This window comes from Pinus tabuliformis, chromosome 2_2, assembly GCF_031772625.1.
Source record: "Pinus tabuliformis cultivar Carrire ecotype Pingquan chromosome 2_2, CPIR1, whole genome shotgun sequence".
In the NCBI taxonomy this organism is placed as follows: domain Eukaryota; kingdom Viridiplantae; phylum Streptophyta; class Pinopsida; order Pinales; family Pinaceae; genus Pinus; species Pinus tabuliformis.
In genome coordinates this window covers 414,247,656-414,271,843 of record NC_142300.1, presented here as the reverse complement: position 1 = coordinate 414,271,843, position 24,188 = coordinate 414,247,656, and the positions used below count along the sequence as shown (strand labels likewise).

Below are 24,188 nucleotides of genomic sequence, written 5' to 3'. Positions count from 1 at the left end.
ATTCCCTTAAGTTGCAGGAGCGCATAAAGAGAATCTATGACAAAAAGGCCAAGGCAGATGAGTTTTAGATTTACGATGTTGTGTTACGGTGGGATGCCCGCAATGAGGATAAAGGGAAGCATGGAAAATTCGACAACTTATGGAAGGGTCCATATAAAATTGCAGCATACCGTGGTCCAAATGCTTTCCTTCTCAAAGAAATGAATGGAGATGAATGTCCCGGTGGGTCGGTGAATGGCCGGCTTCTGAAAAGGTATCATGCTTGAGCAATTTCTGCTCCAATCATCCTCTCATTGTAATTACCGGTTTCCTTTCATATTACGGCAAGTATGAACTGATCTCTCATCCTTAGTTTGGGGCCCGCGGTGAAGGCTATAATTCTAAGGATGGTGATTAGTTGGTGTGAAGTTTTCAGATTGTTTATTTTCTGCAAAAGTTAGTTTGTTTGTATCGAAGTCCTTTGAAAATTTCAGTTCATAGTCAAGTCCAATATAGTCATTTCAAGTTTGGTCACGTGTGTACAAGTTGACTCCATTGCCCAATAAATAAGGCACTGGTCTGCTCTCCCAGAGGTCTAAGGTTCTTGGCACCTCCAAGGAGCTACCATCCCCATTGGAGCCAATGTTAGTGTCGGACATGATGCCCTCCATCAGTGATCAAAAAAAAAAAAAACTCTTTGCATATGCATAAGTAGGTGTCTCATCAATGTCAGTTTTGCATCCCATTAGGCATGCCATAAAACTGATGGAGGAGCTGGTCCTTGTTCCCTTCTTGGCTTTGCTGGATCAGGTCATATCAGCTAATGAGCTTGTGTCACACTTGTTTTGTTTTGTCTTGAAGTCCAAAGTCTTAGGTCTAGGGTTTCAATCAAATGTCATTGCAAGATCATGAGTCAGAGGTCCATGAGTCCCCAGCAAGCCAGAAGGAGGTATGTAAATATGTTTCATTGATATTTTTCATCATGTACAACTTATTTATACCGTGGATTTAAAAACCCTGTTTTTAAACCTAAGGTCATGTCAATTTTGTAAAACAATAAGGAAATTTCAAAAATTCTTCAAAAAGCCGGCAATAACCCTGGTCTCCTCGCCAGAGTCCATCAGATGGTCTACCTGCAAAAAAAAAACGGAGCTAAAGCACCCAAAAAGTCAAATTCAGAACAAAAGAAAACTCAAAACAGTGTTAAAAGAAAGTGTCAAGGCAAAACATTAGAAAGTGGGTTTGGTAAGTAAATTTTTTCAAATTGAGCTTATAAAGAGTCAAATTCCCTCTCAATACCCTCATTGTGCATCCAAAGAGCTTGCAAGAAGAAGTGATAGGGCGAAGAGGCGAAAGGAGGCAAAGTGCAGAGAAATTGAACCAGTTTCAGGTGCGCGACCCGTCAGAGGTTGTGCGCGACTTGTTGGGCGGTGCGCGACCCGTCAGGCGCCTCCCAGCAGTGTTAATTTGTAACGGGCGCGACCCGTCGGGCTGTGCGCGACCCGTTGGGTGCCCTGCGCGACCCGTTGGGTGCCCTGCGCGACCCGTCAAGCTGTTGACACCAAAACCGCCCCAAATTTTGTCCAATCGCCCTCTAAGTTGCAAAATCGACCGAGGTAGGGTCTATACACTTGATGAATTGATGAATGGTGAATGATGAGCTTTCATTTATATGTTTTTATCACTAAGAATGCAAAGAAAATAGATTTTGGTGATTGCTTGTCAATGTAGGCATAATGCTAGGGTTTGGTGTTTTTTTTTCAAGCTTTTAATTCCCATTTATGTTCCCTCCATGTTTCCCCATTGATTTCACAATTGTCATCATATGTCTCTATCTTATCTTATTTGCAAAGAATATGAAATTTTCCTCCTTCCAAGTATCAAACCCTATCCCTCCCTAAACACATTCCCAAAACCCTAATACCCTCCATTGTGATATAAAAACACACACAGCAAAAAGAACAAAATGCTATGAAAGAAAAACAAAATGATTATGCAAAAAAGAAAGCAATACGATGATAAAATGCCAAAACAAGAAATAAAGAAAATGTGGCTGTGTATATAAACAAAAGCAAAGGAAATATTGCTATGTATATTTGATCAAAAGTAATGTTGCTGTGGTCCTAAAAAGCAAAAACCATGTTTTCCCTTCTATCCCCTAATATCTTTGTCAATGAAACCCCTTTTCCCTTTTGACAAAATGTCAATGAAGCCCTTTCCCCTAGCATCAAATGTACATGAACCCCTTTGAAAAAACAGAGTGTGCCTTATGATGTACATTGAAAGGCAGAAATCAAATGAGCAAGTTATCTATGCTGTCCCATCCCCCTGTTGAGCATACATGTCATTTCCCTTGGTTATTATTATCCATGTTTCCCTAATAAAAACATTTCTTTGCAAATGATTTCCCGCTGATTAAGATGAGATTATATGTTTGACAGTTTGTGAATTGTCCCTTGAAAATTCCCTGTTTTCATATGTTTCCCTTTCCTTATTAAAAAATCCCCTCCCCTAACATTTCCTTCATGATTTTTTCCCCTTGAAAACAGCGTACAACTCAGCATTTTTGCAGGCAAGGGCAGCAGTTTACTTTGTCTATTTTCTCCACTTTGCTCAAAAGCACCATGTCAACCACCGAGACCTATGAGCAAGGTGATGACCAGTGTTCTTCTACAGAGGTTGAGGTACAGCGGAGGCCTCATAGGGGGGGCAAAGGTGGTCATCATAAGAGAGAGGAGCCCACCTCATTGGTAGAATTGCAGGCCTGTCCTTTGGCAGTGAATTGCTTTCGGTATATGTCATGTTTTCAGTTTTGCGAGAGGCTTGCTCAGATCCAGCACCACAGGGAGTTGGCCTGCTTATTTGTTTTGCACCTTCATGATGGGCAGGTCACTCTGGCAAGAGTGAACTTTGTGTTGTCTCCGGAAGTGATTTCAGAGGCTACCGGGATACCAAATGTGGGTGAGGTGTGGCCCAAGCGCAAAGTGTTGGATTTTGTTACTTTTGAGCCATGCGTCATGCCAGCCTTCATGAGACACTTGTCGGGGGTCTTTCCTTTCAGATTTCTCCGGAGGGAGTATGCTCTGATCTTGAAACTCATCATGCATTACTTTACATGTGAGGGCAGGTTTTCACAGGTGTACTCTTATCACATCCGCCTGTTGATGCACTTTACCCGAGTGAGGATGATGAACATCTCGGTTTTCTTCTTCCAGAATATTCAGAGAATGGTGCCTATGTTACAGAGGAAGACCCCAGCCCAGCAGTTTAGGAGTTTATGTCACTATGGTCTCATCCAGCTCATTGTTTCCCATCAGTTGAGTCAGCAGGGCATTCCATGGGAAGAGTTCATCTCCCATGAGTTCTTCACAGCGCCACCACAGCCACAGCCGGAGCCAGAGGTCATTTATGAGGAGGGAGGTCCATCTTACCAGCCCGAGATCACTGTTCCGAGACATGTTGCTTCCTCACCTCAGGTCACCTACCAGAGAGGCCACAGGGCCTTGTTTGCAGCAGCTCGACGAGTACTTTCTCCACAGCAGGTGGAAGGGGTCTCGTCATCATCTTCAGGGCAGCGAGTGTTATCTCCACACCAGGTGGAAGGGGCCTCGCATTCTTCATCAGCAGAGGCAGTGCGGGAGGGCAAGCAGCCCATGGTTGAGGATGAGAGAGCCGGTGATACACATGATGATTTCATTGACCTTGATGCCCGCTCTCCTTCTTCAGATTTTTATGAGATTATCAGACAGAGAGAGGAGGGGAACCTCGTGTTGCAGCAAAAGCTCCAAATGGCTCAATGGACCATCACTTATCTGGAGCAGCGCAACAAACAATTAGAAGAGGAAAAAGAACTTGATGAGCTATGGAGGATCCGCAGTGATCGAACTTTGAACCGTAGGAGGCCCGGTGACCCATTGCCTGCTGACCGGGAGTCTTTGCTCATTCAGGAGAATGCTCGCTTGGAGAGGCTGTTGGAGAAGGCCAACCAGGACAAGAGGCTGCTAAGGAACATGAAGAATCATTATTGGGCGAGGATGCATGTTTGCAAGGCGAAGATGAAAATGTTCCAAAGAAGGTTGTCCGAGGCCCGCAAGAGGAAGAAGAAGACCAACCCACTCCGTATTTTGGCCGAGGCTTCTCTCACTCACCATGATACTCATTAGCCTCTTCCTAGCAGCTAGCACAAGAAATTTTGAAAGTTTTGAGGCATTTTTGGCATTTTTGGGACATTGACAGGTTTTGGCCTTTTAACGGGTCTCACCCCGCGCGCGACCCTACATGGGGGCAACTCAGAACGGGGAAAACTCAGCATTTTTGGAATTGTCATGCAAAGTTACACCTACCTGTGGATGGACTTCAGTTTTTATGGAGATTTGGGCCTCCAAAAGGTCAAAATACATGCAAATTTTGACTTTCTGCCCCTATTTTGAGTTGCAGAAAGCTGTCTTGGGAGAATTGAGTTTTGAGGGGTCAAATCAACTCCAAATACAAAAATTCTGGTGGGGTTGGAAAGTAGACTCGCAGACCTTTCAAATGAGCTATCTTGCACCTGATTTGGACACCGGGAAGGCCCCCAAACAGGCCTCTCAATGTGCGCGACCCGTCAGGCACATGTGCGCGACCCGTCAGGGAATTTTGCCTGTTTTGACCAGTTCGGCCAGAAAAACACTGTTTTCACTTGGTTTAATGTTTTGGGCATGTAAATGATGGATTTTTGTGTAATTTTCATGGCTCTATGATGCTTTTACTCTCCTTGATCACTTTTAGAAGATTTTGAATGTAAATGGTAAAAATTTAATGCATGGATAGGTTTCCTAAGTTTTAGAGGCAAATTGTTTTGACTGCTTATTATCTAGTGCTCAGTTTAGAATTAGTTGAAACAGCTCCTAGGAAGCTGAGCTCGACCCCTAGAGGTGGGGAAAGGAGTTAGATCATCTATATTATGCCTTCTCTTGCTCATTTTCATGGTTGGACTCTTGAGGGAGAAGCTATCACTGTATTATTCACTTGTATCTCTGCAATTTTTGGCTAAGGAAGACCAGGGTTTTGCAGACATCATTGGGATTCTTGTGGACTCTTGTGTTGATGGTGTGTTCTCTTATTGTAATTGTAAGTGTGTTTATGTGTTCCATCTCTTTCTTTACTGCAGCTTATTAAACAAATGAAGTGATAAAGTTTGAATTCATGCTTGCCATGCTCAGCTTTCAAATTTGTTTAATGTTTATGTTTTCCACTGTCTAGAGAGGATTCAAAGTCATTGTTTGCCCTCTTTAGCTTCTCTTTTTTCTTCCTTGATCATCCACTTCAGCTAAAGACATCAATACAGGTTCCTACCTTGCCCCAAAGACCCCCCTGCAGAAACTGTGTCCAATCCCCGCACCCTAAATTGCAGCTCCTCAATTTGCCACCAAAAACCCAAAAAACCCCCAAATCAACCTTCAAATCAGTTTACTAGCCTAATATCTGTGTTACCTTGATTGGTCATCTCTTCCCATTGAAAATTTACCGAGATTGACCGGAGAGAGCCTTCTCCTGCCCCGTAGGGCTAGCTACGAGGCTGAATGGTTTGATGTAGCTTTGAGATTTGCCTTTTCAGCCTGAGGTGAAATTTCAAGTGCTAACAGATTGAGCGTTGAGGAGGAGAGGATCAATTTTCCCCGGCAAACCGGTATGGGCACCAAATTTATGTGGTTTGTTTTGGTTTTTGTTTTTGTTTTTGTTATGGTTTGGATAACCCATTGTCTATCAAATATTTTTGAGTTGATTTGATGGTGTTTTCAGTTTTTGTATGTTAAATTGTCAAAAATTCAATGTGTTTTGTCATGTTACTCATGTATGTAATTTTTTTTAATTTTTGTAACTTGCAATCCTTATTGTGCCATAGGTTCACCGTTCAACTTCAAAGTTCAAACTTCATTTTACATTAAAATTTAAAACTCAAGAGTCAAGAGTTCAACCAAGTTACGAACATGTCAAGGAAATTGGACCCTCTGTGGGAATTTGGCGAACCTGATGGAGGGTTTGATAGAATAAACTTGATTTGCAAGTTGTGTGGGCATCATATGTCAGGGGGGTTTATAGATTGAAGTATCACCTTGCACAAATCCCTGGATTTGATATAGGGCCTTGCACAAATACAAATCCGGAAATCATCCGAAGAGCCATGAGATCATTGGAAGAATTAGAGCACGAGAGAGAGGCCAAAGCAGAAATGAAGAAGCAACTAGCAAAGAGGGTGTTAGGCTCAGGTGAACAAGGAAGTGGCACTGGTTATACTTCAGCATCAATATCTACAACCAACCCAGTAGCTGCCTCATCACTTTTTGTTTCTAGAGGCTAGAACCACGCTTGGTTCACAACCATCTATCACTTCAATGCTTAAAAAAACTGAGAAAGAACAAGCTGACAAGTTGTTGGCCAAATTTTTCCTTTGGAGTGATATTCCTTTCAGCGTTGCAAGGAATAATCCATTTTTCCAGCTTGTTGTTGATGCTATTGCAACTGTTGGCCCAGGGTACAAAATCCCTTCTTATGATGACTTTAGAGGCTGGATTCTTCAAAATTAAAAGATTGACTGCACCAAAAGATTGGAGGAGTTTAGGGCATCATGGGCACAAACAGGATGCACTATGATGTCAGATGGTTGGACCGACCAAAAGGGGAGAAGCTTTATAAACTTCTTGGTTAGTTGTCCCAAGGGGACAATGTTTATGAAATCTGTTGATGCATCTTCCCATATCAAAGATGCAAAAACTTTATGTGATTTGCTGGATGTGTTTATTTTGTAGGTGGGTGCAGAACATGTTGTCCAAGTCATAACGGACAATGTTGCAAATTATGTTGCTGCTGGCAGAATGCTTATGAAGAGGCATCCTACTTTATTTTGGACACCTTGTGCTGCTCGTTGTATTGATTTGATGTTGGAGGACATTGTTAAAGATATTGTTGACTCATCAAAAAGCATTACAAAATTTATATATAATCATATATCTGTACTTAGCTTGATGAGAAAATTCACCAACAACAAGGAGTTGGTGCGCCCTGCCATTACACGGTTTGCCACTAGTTTCATATTCTTCAATCCCTCTTGAATTCTATGTGGGAGGTGAAGAGAATGTTTTTTGAGAGGAGTGGCGTGCTTTGACAATGAGTCGCAAACTAGAGGGAGAGGCCATATGCAGATTAGTTTCATACCAGGAAGACTTCTGGGCGGGAGTGTAGGAGGTGTGCACCGTTACTGAATCTTTGGTAAAGGTTCTTCGATTAGTTGATGGTGAGAAGCCCACAAAGGGCTATTTGTATGAGGCCATGGACAGGGGCAAAGAATCCATTTGGGCCTATTATGATGATTAGGGAGATGAGGGGTTTCAGAAACAACTCCTTCTATGGAAAGTGATTGATGAATCATGGAACAACACACTCCATCGTCCCATTCATGCTGTAGGGATCTACCCGAACCCTGCATTTTCTTACCCATGTGGGTTTGTATTTGATGTTGAGATCATGGATGGATTTTAACCTATGTTCAGAGGATGGTGCGATCTCCAGTAGAACGTACAAAAATCTCCAAAGAAATGGAGACATATAGGATGGCTGGTGGCACATTTGGCTTTGAGATGGCTGTGACTGATAGGATGACTAAAATGCCAGGTATTTTTTAGTTTGTTTCAAATTTCATTGTTTCTTCAAGTTCATAACTTCATATTTTGCTTCAACTTTCAAATTTCATTTTTTTTCTTATGTTTATTTAAAATTTTATTTGTAATTTTGTTGTAGATGCATGGTGGAGAATGTATGGTGCCAGGGTACCCCATCTGCAAAAGCTTGCCATTTGAATCCTCAGCCAAACATGTAGCTCCTCAGAATGCGAGCGCAATTGGAGTGTATTTGAAAAAATACACAACAAGAAGCGCAACAGGTTAAACTTAAAACTTAAAATATTGCAAATTTCCAATTAATTTTTTGAATTCATTAAACAATATTTTTTTATAACTATTATTTCATGATCTTTGTACAGGTTGGAGTCCCAGCGAATTAATGACATGGTCTACGTCTACTACAATCTTCGATTGTGGGTGAGGCAACTTGAGAGGATACCTGATATGGAGGCCATCTCACTGGATGGGATTGACACCACTGCTGCATGGAGGGTTGAGGCTGAGAGGCCTCTCATGGAGTCTGCTAATGATTGGTTAGAGCAGGAGGTAGTGGAAGGCGTAGAGGGGGAGAAGGAGGAGGAGGAGGTGACACCACCTACTCGGGCTACCCCTGCCACCAGTAGAGGATGTGGTCTACCTCCTGTTGCTCCTCCTCCTAGTTCTTCAGCTTCTAGAGCACAACAGAGTCCACTGCCAACTCCATCGGCATCTACATTTAGAGGGAAAGGGAAAGCTATTGCATTTTCTCGCAAGAGGGGTAGAGGAAATCAGTAGTATTAGACTTTAGTTATTTGGTTCATTTCATTGTATATGACATTCTGACTCATGATATGAGATACATTATTATATTTTTTGTTGATTTTTTAAGGCTGAGTTGGGACTCAGGAGTCAGGACTTACTATTCAGGACATGATTCACTGTTATGTGTGATGTAGCACTAGAAATGATATTACACATCTTATATATTAGTTCTTTTATCATATTTATGTGTCAATGTATTTATTTTATGTTGTATATGCTTTAGATATTAAAAAAATTGAAAAAAAATGAATATTTTTGTATTTTACGATTATTTCCCCATTATTTCCGATTTTTTCCCTTGCCAATATTATCCCGATAACAATAACTGCAACATTGATAAATACAAGTGATGTGAATTAATTTTAGCGTCGTCACTTGGATTGGATCATATCTACTCGTGGGATTTTCACTATCTTTTGAGGATGAGATTATTGAGATGAATGGATGAATTTCGATGTTTGGTTAATCTTCTTTGTCTTGGATCTTCTGTAATTGGCATATTTTGATGATTGGATATATTCTTCTTACATGTAAGTACCATGTTAATGCTATTTTGATTCTTTATGTTGCTGCCTTCATGGTATTGGGATTTTCACTATTTTAGGGTTAATTTGCTGATTTTCTTAGAACGAAATTGTGGAAATTGAATCTCTAAATAGCGATATATCATGTATGGGACATGTTTGAATGATTGAATGTTCCTAGAGACATTTTGTCTTGATAAGTCACCAAATGTTGTTGAACGAATTATTAAGACCTTGAAGCTCCTTCTATTCAGCCCTAATGCCCATCGAAGTTGCTTTCTAAGCCTCCTTGACAAGTGGAAATAAATCCAAACTCTTGATCTTGCATGACTCCATCTTTCCCAAAGGATTAGGCATTGGTCCTCCATAGGTGATCACCTTAAAGCATATTTTTTGCACCTTCTCTCTTTCTTTCTAGGCCTAGCCTACATAGGTCACATAGGGCATCACTTATCTCACAATCTAGCCATCCAAATACTTCGATTTTTGGTCCACAACTGCGTTGGAGTTTGCTCTAGAGGCCCTCCAAATTTGAAGCAAATCCGACAGTAGGATCTCGAGATATTGCAAGCCCTAGCTTGAGGACCGTTTCTTGCCCTAGGTTTCCCTTGGCTAGTGACCTCTTTTGGATTATTGCATCAAATTCAAAGAAAATTTCTGCTTTAATCCCTTTATTCCCTCCTCAATTAGGTCAAGCACACCCTTGGTTGATAAATTCCATCCCCTTGACCTAATTTTGGGTCCACTTGGTCCCGTGTGGTCCCACAACCTTTTGAAGATAATTCCATAAAGACCACTTGGTATCCAAGTTTCCACAAGGATCTTAGGTCTAGGAATCTCCTTGATAAGTCATATATTCAAACCTTAGCCCTTGTAATTCTCCCAAGCCCTTCCTAGAGAGCCTTTCATCTTGCTTTCCAAGCAAGCTAGCCATACATTTGAGCCTCTCTTGTGAATAGGTTTCTAGGATCACCTTTCACCCTGTCATTGATCCATTCATCTTCTTGATCCTCATTATAATGGGACTCCTCCCATCGGTGAAATTTTGTAAAGAGCTAGGAGCCTTAGTTGAGGTGACAGTGGGCGATTGCTCCATTGTTGCCCTTGACTTAGTAGTTGCCTTATAGGACCCCTGCTAGTTTGAGAGGTAACATTTCTGGCGCCATTGTCGGGGACATGAGACGTGTTTTTTCCCCATACGACATATTGGCGTATCATTACTTACGACTCCATTGGAAGAGCAATGCCCTAGTTCTTCATTGAACTTTAAGGTCAATGCTTGTAGGGTGAAGCATGCATTTTTTTTAGGCATCCTTAAATTCACCTTGGCGACTCCTACAAAATTTACATGTATACCCGAAGTATGGTGTCTTTCTTTGATGATTTTCCCGCTTTGGACATCACTAGCATACCTGGGAACCCTAATCATGTCACAATAAGGATGGTACATGGGGTGCCTGTGTTTGATGGTGATCCATGTAGGAATTTACAGGGTAAGTTCCTCAGAAAGAATACCAAAAGGACACCGCTCACAACCAGATCACAGATCAATACACCAGTATTTTTGACGTGGTTAAAACCCTCAAAGTGCAAGGAGGGAAACAGTCCACGGCCTGTCCCAACGTGGGTACTACAGGCAATTTATTAATCAAAGAATGAAAATTTACATAAGCTTCTCTCATGCACGGATTACCCGAACAATGACCCTCCATGCGCTTTAAATAGAACTCATGGACCAATCGGGTGTCAAGCCACGGATCAAGTGTCGGTAATACCGAGGTGAGAGTGAACCGTCGGATCACTACATATCGTGACCGTCGGATTGTAAGTTACAAAATGTACAACGGTAAAGAAACACACTTTACCTAACTCTAACCTAACCCTATACTAGACCAAGTTGAACTTAACTATATCCTATGTGTCGAAATATCCTAACATCCCCCCTTAAGAACAACTTGGGATAGGATTGAAGGATTTACAAATATGACACAATAGGAGAAGGAAGGAGGCACTAGAGCCTATCCCCCCTTAGTGACAACTTCCTGAACTCCAAGCATATATCGAAGTTTAGTGAACTTCGCCTCTGTGAGAGCCTTTGTGAAGATGTCTGCAACCTGATCATCTGTTGGAAAATATTGCACTTCAAGAACATGGTCATGAATGAGCTTTCTGATGAAGTGCATGTGTAGTTCAATGTGTTTGCTGCGCTGATGCTGGACTGGATCTTTGCATAGCTGAATGGCACTTTGATTATCACACCAAAGTGTGGTTGGATGCTGCTGCTCAAAGCCAAACTCTGATAGGATCTGACGAAGCCACAAGGCTTCCTTACTAGCTTCCACGGCACCACGATACTCTGCTTCTGCTGACGAAAGAGAAATGGCAGCCTGTTTCTTACAAGCCCATGTAATAGGTCCTGAACCAAGAGTGAAGACATAACTGGCAGTAGACTTTCGATCATCAGGGTCACCAGCCCAATCAGAATCAGTGAAACCAACTAACAGAGGAGCTGCTTTGGCATTGTAATGAATCCCAAACTGTACTGTACCTCGAACATAACGAAGTATTCTTTTTGCTGCTTTCCAATGACTTTCACGGGGGTTTTGCATAAAACGAGCAACAAGGCCAACAGCAAAGGAAAGATCAGGACGAGTATGGGTTAAATACAAGAGTTTTCCGACAAGTTGACGGTATAAGGTAGCATCAACTTCAGGAGAAGTACAAGAGACTGAAAGTTTGACTCCAGACTGAAAGGGAGAAGGGGCTGGCTTACAGTCTTCCATGTGAAAATGACGAAGAATATCACAAGCATACTTGGACTGGGAAAGGAAAATACCCTCCTGGGATTGCAAGACTTGAAGACCGAGAAAATAGTGTAAGTGTCCTAAGTCTGTCATTTCAAATTTCTTTTTAAGGCTGGACTTCACATGGTTTATAAGGTTGGGATCACTACCAGTAAGAATAAGATCATCAACATAAAGAACAAGGATGATAAGAGAGTTGCCCACTTTCTTGGTGTAGACAGTATTGTCAGAATGACACCTAGAAAAGCCAGATTCTAAAAGAAAGCTATCCATTTTGGCATACCAAGCCCGAGGAGCTTGCTTGAGGCCATAAAGGGATTTCTTAAGTCGACAAACAAGGCTGGAGTCTGTTTGTATGAAGCCAATGGGTTGTTCCATATAGATTTCTTCCTGCAAGTCCCCATGCAAGAAGGCAGATTTAACATCCATCTGATGGACTTCCCATTTTAAAGAGGCAGCAAGGGAAAGAACAAGGCGGATAGAGTTCATTTTGGCAACAGGGGAGAAGGTTTCAGTGTAGTCAATGCCTTCAACTTGTGAAAAGCCCTTAGCAACGAGACGAGCTTTATGTTTATCAACTTTCCCATCTGGTCCATACTTGGTTCTGTAAACCCATTTACATCTAACAAGTTTGCGTCCCTTTGGTAGAGGAACAAGATCCCATGTATCATTTGTCATCAATGAATGATATTCTTCATTCATAGCTGCTTCCCAATGTGGATGGCCTGAAGCTTCTCAAAAGTGTCAGGATCATGATTTACTGGAGCTTGAGCCAGTAAAGAAGAGGCTCTTTCAAACTGAGAACGTGTACGTCGCTGATCTGTAGGATCACCGACAAGATCACCTGCTGCATCCCGAGTAGCACGAACCCATCTTGGAAGTTGAGGATCCTGAGAAGGTGGGGGAGGATTATCATCCTCGCTTTCATCATCTGAAGAAGAAATGTTTTCAAAAGTAGAAGAGATAGGAAGAGGTGGAACATCCGCCGGACTAGGCTCGCAGGCCGATTTATTTTCATCAAATTTTACATCTCTTCTAATGATAACATTTTTGGACTTAAATGGAATAAGTCTATAACCTTTTACATCTTCAGAATATCCAACAAAAGTACATTTCTCACTCTTAGGTTCTAAAGCTTTATGCTTTTCATCTGGAATATGGGCCCATGCTTCACTTCCAAACACACGAAAGTGACTTACATCTGGTTTAATGGAACTCCAAGCTTCTTCTGGAGTGATATTCTCTAGAACCTTAGTAGGAGTGCGATTGATTATATAATTTGCACAATTAATTGCTTCGGCCCAAAAACTAAGACTGAGTCCTTTAGATTGCAGCATACAATTAGCCATTTCCTTTAAGGTGCGATTTTTCCTTTCAGCTACACCATTTTGTTGTGGAGTGTATGGAACAGTATGTTGCATTTGAATTCCATTTTCGGTGCAAAAGTTGATGAATGTGTTTTTAACATATTCTCCACCATTATCAGTTCTTAGCTTAAGAATTTGATGTCCAGATTGTTTTTCAACAAAGGCTTTGAAGGCCAAAAAGGTGTTAAATACTTCGCTCTTGAGTTTTAAGAAGTATACCCAAGTGCGTCTGGAGAAATCATCAATGAAAGTTAAGAAGTACTTGCAGCCAGAGAATGAAGCAACAGGAAGAGGACCACATAAATCACTGTGCACAAGCTGTAAAGGGGCTGAGGCGTGCCAAGAGGCACGTTTGTCAAAACTGTCCCGATGATGTTTTCCGAGTACACATCCGGAACAAACACCATCTCTGCAAGATACCATAGGAAGACCTGTCACCATATTTTCTTTACATAGATGCTGAAGGGAGCGATAGTTTAAGTGACCAAATCGCTCATGCCAAAGTTTGCTCACTTCATCATTATGAGCAACAAATACTGAGGGAAGATTTGATGACCCAAAGTTGTGAAACTTATACAACCTTTTGGAATCATCAGCAAGACCAGTAGCTAGAATCTGTTTAGGATCTTTTAGATCCTTGATTACAACATCATGAGGTGAAAATTCAACAATTTTACCTTCACCTGAATGAGTTATCTGATAGACAGATAGAAGGTTGCAGGATAAGGTTGGAACACATAATACATCATTAAACTGACCATTGTCTAGATGAACAGTTCCAGTCCCTACAACATTAAGAGATCTATCATCACCAATATATATATTTTTGGTGTTACAATCATTTAAAGAAGAAAACATGGCTTGGTTTTTGGCCATGTGATAAGAGGCTCCAGAATCAATGAGCCACTCATGAGAATGAGAAGAAGAAGAAGAAGATACATTTAATGCATAACCAGACTGAGATGATTGACAACGACATGCAGAAAGTGCCATTCCGGAAGTTGAAGTTGAAGTAGGCTCCACATGGATGTTATGTTTCTTCATTGCGGCTTCCAAGGCTTCCATCTTCTTAAAGCATTTAGATTCTAAGTGGCCATCTCGATTACAAAAGTTACAATGTCTATCAGTCTTCTTCCATTTGTTTTTATTGGTCTTATCATTTTGCTGAAATGATCTTTCATTTTGAGGCTGAGATGGTTTAGGACCATTCTTTTGAGGATATGACTTCTTAGGATTCTTTGAATTTGGTTGCTGCTGGGCGGCTAACGCTTTCGCGAAAGAGTTTCCAAGATTAAGAAGACCAAGGTGTAAGAGTTTTTCTTGTTCTCTTATTAAGGAATCACAAAAGGAGTCAAAGGAAGGGGCCTTGTAGTCTTTTCCTTGACAAATGAAAGCTTCCCTTGTAGAATGGAAAGTGGAAACAAATACAGAGTAGGCTGGTCCCAACTTAGTAAGGATGGAATAAATAAGGTTTCCATCTTCTTTCTTAACTTTAACACCTTCCAAGAGATATCTAAGGGTCTTGAATTTGGACAAGAAATCTTCAATGCAAGAAAAATTATTAGGATCCAAAGTAAGCAACTCATTTTCAAGTTGATGGGCTCTAATTTCATTTTTAATCCCAAAAACTTTAGCGAGTTTTTCTAATGCTTCATGAGGAGTCTCAAGTTCTGCAATGTGGAATCTAAGATCAGGAGAAATAGACATCCCTATCAAACCACGTGCTTGATCTTGTCTATTTTCCCATTTTGCAGCCTTGTCTTCATCTTTTGGTTTCTTCTCTTGGTCTGTGGCTATTCTGAAGAGACCTTTACTTCTAAGTAAATCTTCCATGTAGGCTACCCATTGGAAGTAGTTAGTGCTGTCAAGAATGACTTGGCATGGACTTTCCATTTTTTTTAAAAAACTGAAGCTGAAGATGCTGAAAGTAAGTGTTCCAATGGATAGATCTCGAAAAAATAGGCGGTTTTAAAAAAAACGGCTCTGAAAAAGGCTTCCGGATGAAGAAGTTATGGCTTTTTAAAAAAATTTGTTGACGTTGCCGGCAAAGTGCGCGAATGAAAAAAAAATCCGCCCCCACAAAATGGAGACTTGAACCCAAGACCTCTACTCTCTTAAAATAGCTTTGAACCAATTGATCTATACAAAAAATTTGAGAGAGAGAGAGAGAGAGAGGGGGGGGGCCTTGGTTTGCGTGCTTGCCTTGAGAAAGCTCTTTTTCCCTACAAAACACAAAACACAAAACCCAACACGAATATGCAAAGAAAAACGAACCTTGCAGCTCGAAGTTAGCTTTAGCCAAAAAACTAGAAATTTTAAAAAAAAATCTCAAAGTTAGCTTTAGCCGAAAAACTAAATATTTTTCTCAATGTTTCTGATTTTCCGAGATCACACTAAGGTGCAGGGAAAAGAGCATACGCATGAGAAAAATCCTTCCTTTCTGTTTTTGATTTGCCCAGATCGCACAGAGTCGCGGGGCAAAGAGCATACGCAGAAATGAAAGGTATAGATCCGGTTAAAAAAAAGGCTAAATAAACTGAGACCGAAATAAGCAGAGAGAAAATAACAGTAAACTGCAAAAAAACACTGTATACCTCCCGATCTGAAAAATGACGCAGCTAGGGCTACCGGAAACCTTTTCGCGTGAAACGAAAGGGGTTCCTCACTGGAACAGATGCTCCGAACGCAACAGAGCAGTCCTCTCGGCCCGAAAGCAGTCAGAAACAGCAGATCTAGGAAATGACAGCCGCATGCAGTTCTACCGGCTTCAGATTTGGATCACCAACGGACGCGGCCCTCAAATAGCTCCGATACCATGTAGGAATTTACAGGGTAAGTTCCTCAGAAAGAATACCAAAAGGACACCGCTCACAACCAGATCACAGATCAATACACCAGTATTTTTGACGTGGTTAAAACCCTCAAAGTGCAAGGAGGGAAACAGTCCACGGCCTGTCCCAACGTGGGTACTACAGGCAATTTATTAATCAAAGAATGAAAATTTACATAAGCTTCTCTCATGCACGGATTACCCGAACAATGACCCTCCATGCGCTTTAAATAGAACTCATGGACCAATCGGGTGTCAAGCCACGGATCAAGTGTCGGTAATACCGAGGTGAGAGTGAACCGTCGGATCACTACATATCGTGACCGTCGGATTGTAAGTTACAAAATGTACAACGGTAAAGAAACACACTTTACCTAACTCTAACCTAACCCTATACTAGACCAAGTTGAACTTAACTATATCCTATGTGTCGGAATATCCTAACAATCCATTCTCCGCAATTGACCATGTAGAAAGATTAAATGCACATACTTCGAAAGAGAAAGTGGTTCACCAGGATGTCCTCATGTTGTTGTTCATGAGATCTCTCTATGGTCATAACTCATGGTTGCATAATCATGAACCTAGGAGCATCTCATCTATTGAAGAGTTCGTTGATAGCTTTTTTAGACATTTTCAAGTACACCTTGCTTTAAGCATCCAAGAGGAAGTCTTCATCGAGCATCATCAAGACATTGAGAATCTAAGTAATGAGAAGGAATACGAGTCCTCCTTGGGTCCACATGATGAAAAGGATGATTTTGAGAACATTTGTGTTGAGAAGAATGAGTCTATGGAAATTGAAGTTGAGACTAACCTTACCTTTCTCAAGGATAGCACTCCCGATGATTCTCCTTTTGAGAACCTTGAGGAAGGTGATCCCATTAGCCCCTCAGAAGATGACATTGGAGATTATTTTCATATTGAAAAAGAGAAATGGGAAACTGTTGATCCTCAATTTGACTGTGCTCCCATTTGTGACACCGACAAGGAGGGTGAGGTTGAGAGTGGTTCTCCCTTTCTCCCAGGCATTATTTATGAGGACATAGCCATTGATACCCTTGGGAAGGACAATTATCATTTTCCCTTGCATGAAAAGGAGCATTTGGAGATAATTTATTCTCCTTTTTGGGAAGACCTTATCTTTCATACCAACAATGATAGGATTGATAAGGCCCTTTATCATACCTACCTTCCTTATGATTCCGTGAGTATATTCAAATCACTTGAGCCTCTAGAGTTGGATTTTCAAGAAAAGGGTCCTGTTGAAACTTCACCTTCCCCTTAGCCATTTTCTATTGTTCATCATCTTGAGTCTTCATCAAGTGATTCCCTCACCCCTTGTCATATGATCTCAAGTCACTGTGAGTCCTTTTCCCCCTTCCGAGTATAGTGTTGAGGAAGAGCCCCTCATTGATTATACTTTACCTCCTTGGGCACACCATTAGGGTTTTGATCACTTCATGACCTCCCCTCTCCAATGTAACCATCACCTTGAGAAACCTATTTATTGCACCCCTTCCTTCCCTCGCCCTTCGTTCCCCTCTCATCACGACCTTGTGGCATCTACAAAGCATGATATTATAAACAATGATTGTGATAGGGAGTTGTTGAGAGTGATCTTTCATTCCACCATTGCGTACTTAGAGGGAAAGACTTGCACTTCTAGATTGGTTTATTCTCCTTCTCCTAGGGCTTCCTTTTACCTCGAATGGAGATCATATTTTCCCACCTCCCACCCGCTTCATCCTCCATACAAATGTATCCGCATTCGCTTTGGGATTTGCTACATGAGTAGTCATACTGGCAGACATATGTATATTGATATGATGATATGTTGGTTGCACTGGCTTTATGATTACACTTAGCATTAGCATTATTATATGCATGTTAGGGTAGGATGCATTGCATGCTGATTTTTGCATTAGAACTAATGACATGATATTTATCATGGTAGATTAGCTGCATTTAGATTCAAAATTTGCATTCGAAGAAGTTATTTTTATGGATCGATTTTATGGGTCTAATCCAAGCATGTGCGATCATAAGACATTGCGAAAGCATGCTGTGTGGTGTTTTTCATCTATGATATGTGCAGGTAATAGGTCTACGGTGTATCTACAGTGTACCAAGAGACTGCTGGTGTTCTTATGACTCCCCGTTCGAGTAGCTTCGCCCACTTTTCGAGAGATCACGTCCTAGTTGGAGCCATATGTTACCCACCACTTTGTGGGTGATATCCCTAGGAGAAAATTTTGTCCAAGATGGTAGTCAGCTAGCAGCCAACAACCCCTTGCAACCACCAACTAGCTCGTTGTGCCACTTCTCCGCCACCTGAGCCAGCCATGTGGTCCCTCACTCATCTGTGATGATCTTATGTTTAAAGGTGGGCCTCCCAAACCTAAAGGTATGCCTTGTCATTTGGTAATTGAGTATTTTAGTTTACTGATCATGTAAACTTTTGGGCATGAATTTATGGGAGTATTTGGTGGAAAGAGTGGGCTAGGTTCGTGTTCTTGTCCCCTAGACCTCTTTTGGATGTCACCCTTGGACCTTAGTCCTGTGGGATCTCTTTTATTGACCTTTGGGTTCTAGGGATGGTACTTCATGGGAAACCTTGATTTTGGTTGCGTGGTCTCGCTCCCTCATCCACATATATCACTCTCCCTCCATTCATTATAACCCCATTTCATCATTCTTCCCACTTGGGTCCACATAGGGTTAGCCCCCCCTTTCCCTTACCCACACCTTCAGTCAGGCATGGAATGATGCCCCGAATGTTGATGTAGCTAAAAAAAAGAAAAAAAGCATAATTGGCTACATTCAACAGGAAATTGTACCATAAAATGCAAAAGATTGTTGGGACAAAAGCATTTAGCACGTGGGAAAAAGCCATTGCATGAGCTCTACCCCATTCCATGGTCATCACCGTGGTTCCTATAGGCCCTAGATGAGCCTCCTCTATCATTCAGAAATCCATGATTGTCCCAACCCTTGGTGGTCAGTGAAGTGCCCCACCTTAAAGGAGGTATCCACTGCTATACTTTACACATCATGCTCTCATTCCTTGAGCCTCGAGCAGTTAACTAAAGAAATATCATAAAAGGAAAAAGGCATACAAAGAAGGGTGGAAAAATCAAGGCTAGAGTATCTCATGCATCACGATTGCTCCCTCGTATACATGATATACCCAAGTGTGGGCTTCCCTTTATTAGCTACCCTTGTACCCCAACATGTGGCCCAAGATTGCCCCTTTCATTCCCTACTCAATATATCTTTTTATCACATGTCACCACCATTTGAAGGATGTAACTTGGACATATTATCCCCTTTAAAGGTAGAAACCACCTAATAGGGTATTTGGTTAACCACTTTGGAGGTTGGAGACATTAGCACTTGAAAAAGCCCACTATGGAAGGGCATGCCATTATTAAGTGCCCAACTGTTATCCATGGTTTGTGAGCTCTATAAATCGATTTCTTTAAATGACTTGTTGTACTAGAAGGCTAAGGGACACATTGGATCTTATGCAGGATTGAAAATGGTCTCCATTTTGGGTTTGGTCTCCCTATGTGGGGTCCTAACCCTCAAGAGGGCTACATTGGCACATGTAGGCTGTGTGTAGAGGGCCATGGGCATCCACAACAGTAGACATCACTCCATGGATCCCTTGAGACGCTTAGAGATTGCTAGAGATCGACCTATTGGATGAGGAAGGTGCACTTGGTTCACCATGCCCAACCAGCCCCACAGTTGTACCATGCACTTGGCAGATGACCCAAGACCTATGTGATGATGTGGCATCACTTACATCATAATCCAAGCCCTTGCAGATGATTTACAGGCATCTTCGATCTACTTGGATACCCATGATGTTACTTGTGTGCCCCCACACCTATTGGGAGCACCACAAGTTTATTATTTGGAGAACAAGATGCCAACCCCTTGTCAACTACTTTTAGGAGTCCTATTTCTCATTATGGCACCTATGGAATTCATCAGGCTTCTTAGAAGGCCCAACGACATGTACTATTGATTATTCGACCTCTTGAGAGGCTTATTCTTTTGTTTATGAGCTAGTTTGGTGGGCTTGTCACCTAAAGTTAGTAATTGTGCACATTATTTTGTTCTAAGGGCTACTGTAGGCCTAATTAGCTAAATCGAACTCATTAGACATGTATAAATACAAGTGATGTGAATTCATTTTAGCATCATCACTTGGATTGGATCATATCTACTTGTGAGATTTTTGCTATCTTTTGATGATGAGATTGTTGGGATAAATGGATGAATTTAGATGTTTGGTTAATCTTCTTTGTCTTGGGTCTTCTATGATTGGCATATCTTGGTGATTGGATATATTCTTCTTACATGTAAGTACAATGTTAATGCTATTTTGATTCTTTATGTTGTTGCATTCATGATATTGGGATTTTCACTATTTTAGGGTTAATTTGTTGATTTTCTTAGAACGAAATTTTGGAAATTGAAACTCTAAATAGTGATATATTGTGAAAATTTCTGAATCTAACACATCAGAAACCCCTACTGCAATTACTGGTTTACTATCTCCTACTTGTTCTTCACATTAACAAGTTATTTAATTGCATAAATATTGACGTAAACACTATTGCAGCTTTTACAAATATACAGATCATGAACTGAAATGAACAGAGACAATAACACAAGGGACACCGTTATTTTTGGACAATCATCCCCGGAAAAACTCAGTGTGGGAAAACCAATGCAGCAGATTTGAGGGTTTTATTAATAAGCAGATTTGTGAATACAACTAGGGTGCCAGAAATGGCTCACCCAACTGAGAATGTTCTCGGTAGTAGTACCTCTATCCGGAGACAGATATTCCGGCAAATCACCAACCGGATGATCAACCCCACAGTGACTCTGACTGTTCGTTGTGCTGGACAACGACAGCTGCTCCAAGCACTACTCTGGAATTGCATCACTCTTCAGGAACTGCGTCACCCTCTCCCGACTAATCTATACTCAGTTTGCCCAACAGAATCTCCCCAGCGCTGCCTCTGAAGCCCAACGTCAACCTCTACGACCCTCTGCACTGCCTATGTCAGCCACTACGGCTTCTGCGTCAGCCTCTACGGCTTCTGCATTAGCCTCTACGACCTTTTGCGTCCTCTGCGTCAGCTCCTGCTGCCTCTGCGTCAACCCTTCTAGGGCCTGCGCTGTCTCTCCTGCACTGTGTTGCCTCTCTGCTATGTATTCTTCAGCCTCAGATGAAAATCCCTTGCTGAACTGCCCCTCGCTGCAACTGATCACTAACTCGATTTCCTCAGCAAACCTCGCCCCAGAAAATCGAATTCTTGATCTCTCTTGGTGTGTCTCCAACTGACCCTCAAGCCTCCTCTTATACTTTTCCTTTTGACGATTCAATGGCCGAGATTAAGTCCCTAATCAACGGCTAAGATTATAACTTGCTTGATCCTCATCACTTAGAACTTTCTCAACCATATTATATTAATAATTTAATACACATTAATATTTTAATTTTCCCAAGTTTAGACTTAAGAACTAGTTAAAAATATTAATTATTTTAATATCTCTTCATCCGGGTGGAATTTTTCCAAATGATTTTTGGGTCTTGGAGATCTCATGTGTCTTAGCCTCTCCACCAAATTTCGTGGCTAGAGCACATCTGATGCTAACCAAAATCAACATATATCATATATGGGACATGTTTTAAATTTTAATGAATGAATTTTCCTAGAGACATTTTGTCTTGATAAGTCCCCAAATATTGTTGAACGAAGTATAAAGACCTTGAAGCTCCTTCCATTAAGCCCTAATGCCCAACGAAGTTGCTTTTTAGGCCTCCTTGACAAGTGGAAATAAATCCAAACTCTTAATCTTCCATGACTCCATCTCTCCCAAAGGATTAGGCACTGATCCTCCATAGGTGATCACCTTAAAGCATATTTTTCGCACCTTCTCTCTTTTTTCTAGGCCTAGCCCACATAGGTCACCTAGGGAATCACTTATCTCAAAATCTAGCCATCCAAATACTTCTATTTTTGGTCCACAACTGTGCTGGAGTTTGCTTTAGAGGCCCTCCAAATTTGAAGCAGATCTGACAGTGGGATCTTGACATATTGCAAGCCCTAGCTCGAGGACCGTTTCTTGCCCTAGGTTTCCATTGGCTAGTGACCTCATTGGGATTATTGCATCAAATTTAAAGAAAATTTCTCCTTTAATCCCTTTCTCCCCTCCTCAATTAGGTCAAGCACACCCTTGGTTGATAAATTTCATCCCCTTGATGTAATTCTGGGTCCACTTGGTTCTGTGTGATCCCACAAACTTTTGAAGATAATTCCATAAATACCACTTGGTATCCAAGTTTACATAGGGATCTTAGGGTCTACGAATCTTCTTGATAAGTCATTTACTCAAACCCCAGCACTTGTAATTCTCCCAAGCCCTTCCTAGAGAGCCTTTCATCTTGCTTTCCAAGCAAGCTAGCCATATATTTAAGCCTTGTGAATAGGCTTCTAGGATCACCTTTCAGCTTGTCATTGATCCATTCATTTTCATTATCCTCATTATACTGGGTCTCCTCCCATCGGTGAAATTTAATAAAGTGCAGGGAGCCTTAGCTGAGGTGACAGTGGGCTATCGCTCCATTGTTGCGCTTGACATAGTAGTTTCCCTATAGGACCCCCTCCTAGGACCCCTGTTAGTTTGAGAGGTAACAGGTCCTACTTGGACAAGTCAACCTAGAAGAGGCACCTATTCGACCCCCTGGACAACTATAAATAGAAGAGACTTCGGCATGATTTGATCACTCACTTACATCATCGATTTCTATGCCAAGAAAGAAGAAGAAAGAGTGTGAAGGCCAAGGATAGAGAAGAAGAATCGAAGGAAAGAGAAAAATCAAACGTTTGCTTGTTTATGTTCACACGCGTGAAGATGTTGGGGCAACTCTGCGAATTACAGTGCCGAAATTTCTGTTTCTGCTCACACGTGCGAAGGTGTTGGGACAACTCTGCCAAGTTGCAGGTCCAAAATTCTGTACTTGATCAGATTTGATGAGGTTTGGCCATCGTTCTTTTGTTGACTTTGATTTGGTTGATGGAGGATCGATTTGGTTCTTGGTGGAGGTTTTGGTCTTGGTCTTGGGTCTTGGATATTTCACTTTGATCTAAATCTATAAGAAAAGTTGTTTGGGTTTTCTTGCTTGTGGGGATTTTCCCTGGCTTGGAGCCTACATCTTGTGTTCTTTGTCTTTTGTGATCTTCATATACTTTATGTTTTGGTAATTTCTTGATGAATAAGACATAATAAAAGTAATAAAAGGCAACATACACTCACAAGTAATTATCAAGTAAGAGGAATTAACCCTAATCTACAAGCATATTAATTTCTCAACTTTTTGGTGGTTAACATTCCCCATGGCATAGAGTATGCTAATATGCTATCCATATGGATTGTATAAAGGGGACTTTGCACATATGGTGCAGTTGGTATAGCTTGTAGTCTTAAATTTCTAGGTTACGCATACTTCAGAGAATTTGATAGGGATGGCAACTAGTCTTTAGGGAATTACATTGTAACTTTAGTGGTCCAAGAAGCGATGGGTGTTGGGAACAAGGAGCATTTGTAATTTTTCCTCTATCAAAGAATAGAATGGTTTAATTCCTTGTTTTGTGGGAAATAGGTTCGATAAGAACAGTTTTTGTACTTGTGTTGACTTGCGGGAGAAAGGGATGAGAGGATGGCTGAGTTGGAGAGTTATCAAGCACACACAAAAATTGTTTGTTGTTATTGAACAAACATTTTTTCAAACTCTACATAGTCATTCTAGAATTTAATTTATTGGAGATGAGCTTAGATGCCTAGGGATGAATTTGAAAGGATTGAAGAGGTCTTATGAAAGTTTTTATTAATTACAAGATGAATATTTTATATCAATAAAATCTGGAAAAGACCTCCAAATTACAGCACAAATGAATAAATATGCCTCGCAAGATATTAAATCTAGGTGGACTAGGAGACGAGAAGATATTTGGGAAACCTACTCTTTCTTTAGGACCATGGTGGTTGGTGGATTAATGTTCAATGAAAGCTTAATGGTTAAAGATAGGCTCCACCACTCAAATCTAGCGAATCTGTTTTGTGTGATTTGATGCGAAGTAGAGACTTTCAAGTAGAGTGCATATTTGCATGAGTAATTTAAGAATGTATTTCTTTGG

At 41.1% G+C, this 24,188-nt stretch overlaps 1 protein-coding gene across 3 annotated transcripts in view; it reads left to right on the top strand.

Moving 5' to 3' along the window:
- LOC149193022 (uncharacterized) overlaps window positions 1-24,188 on the top strand; it is a 243,127-nt gene that overhangs the window by 64,480 nt on the left and 154,459 nt on the right. The window lies entirely within an intron of this gene.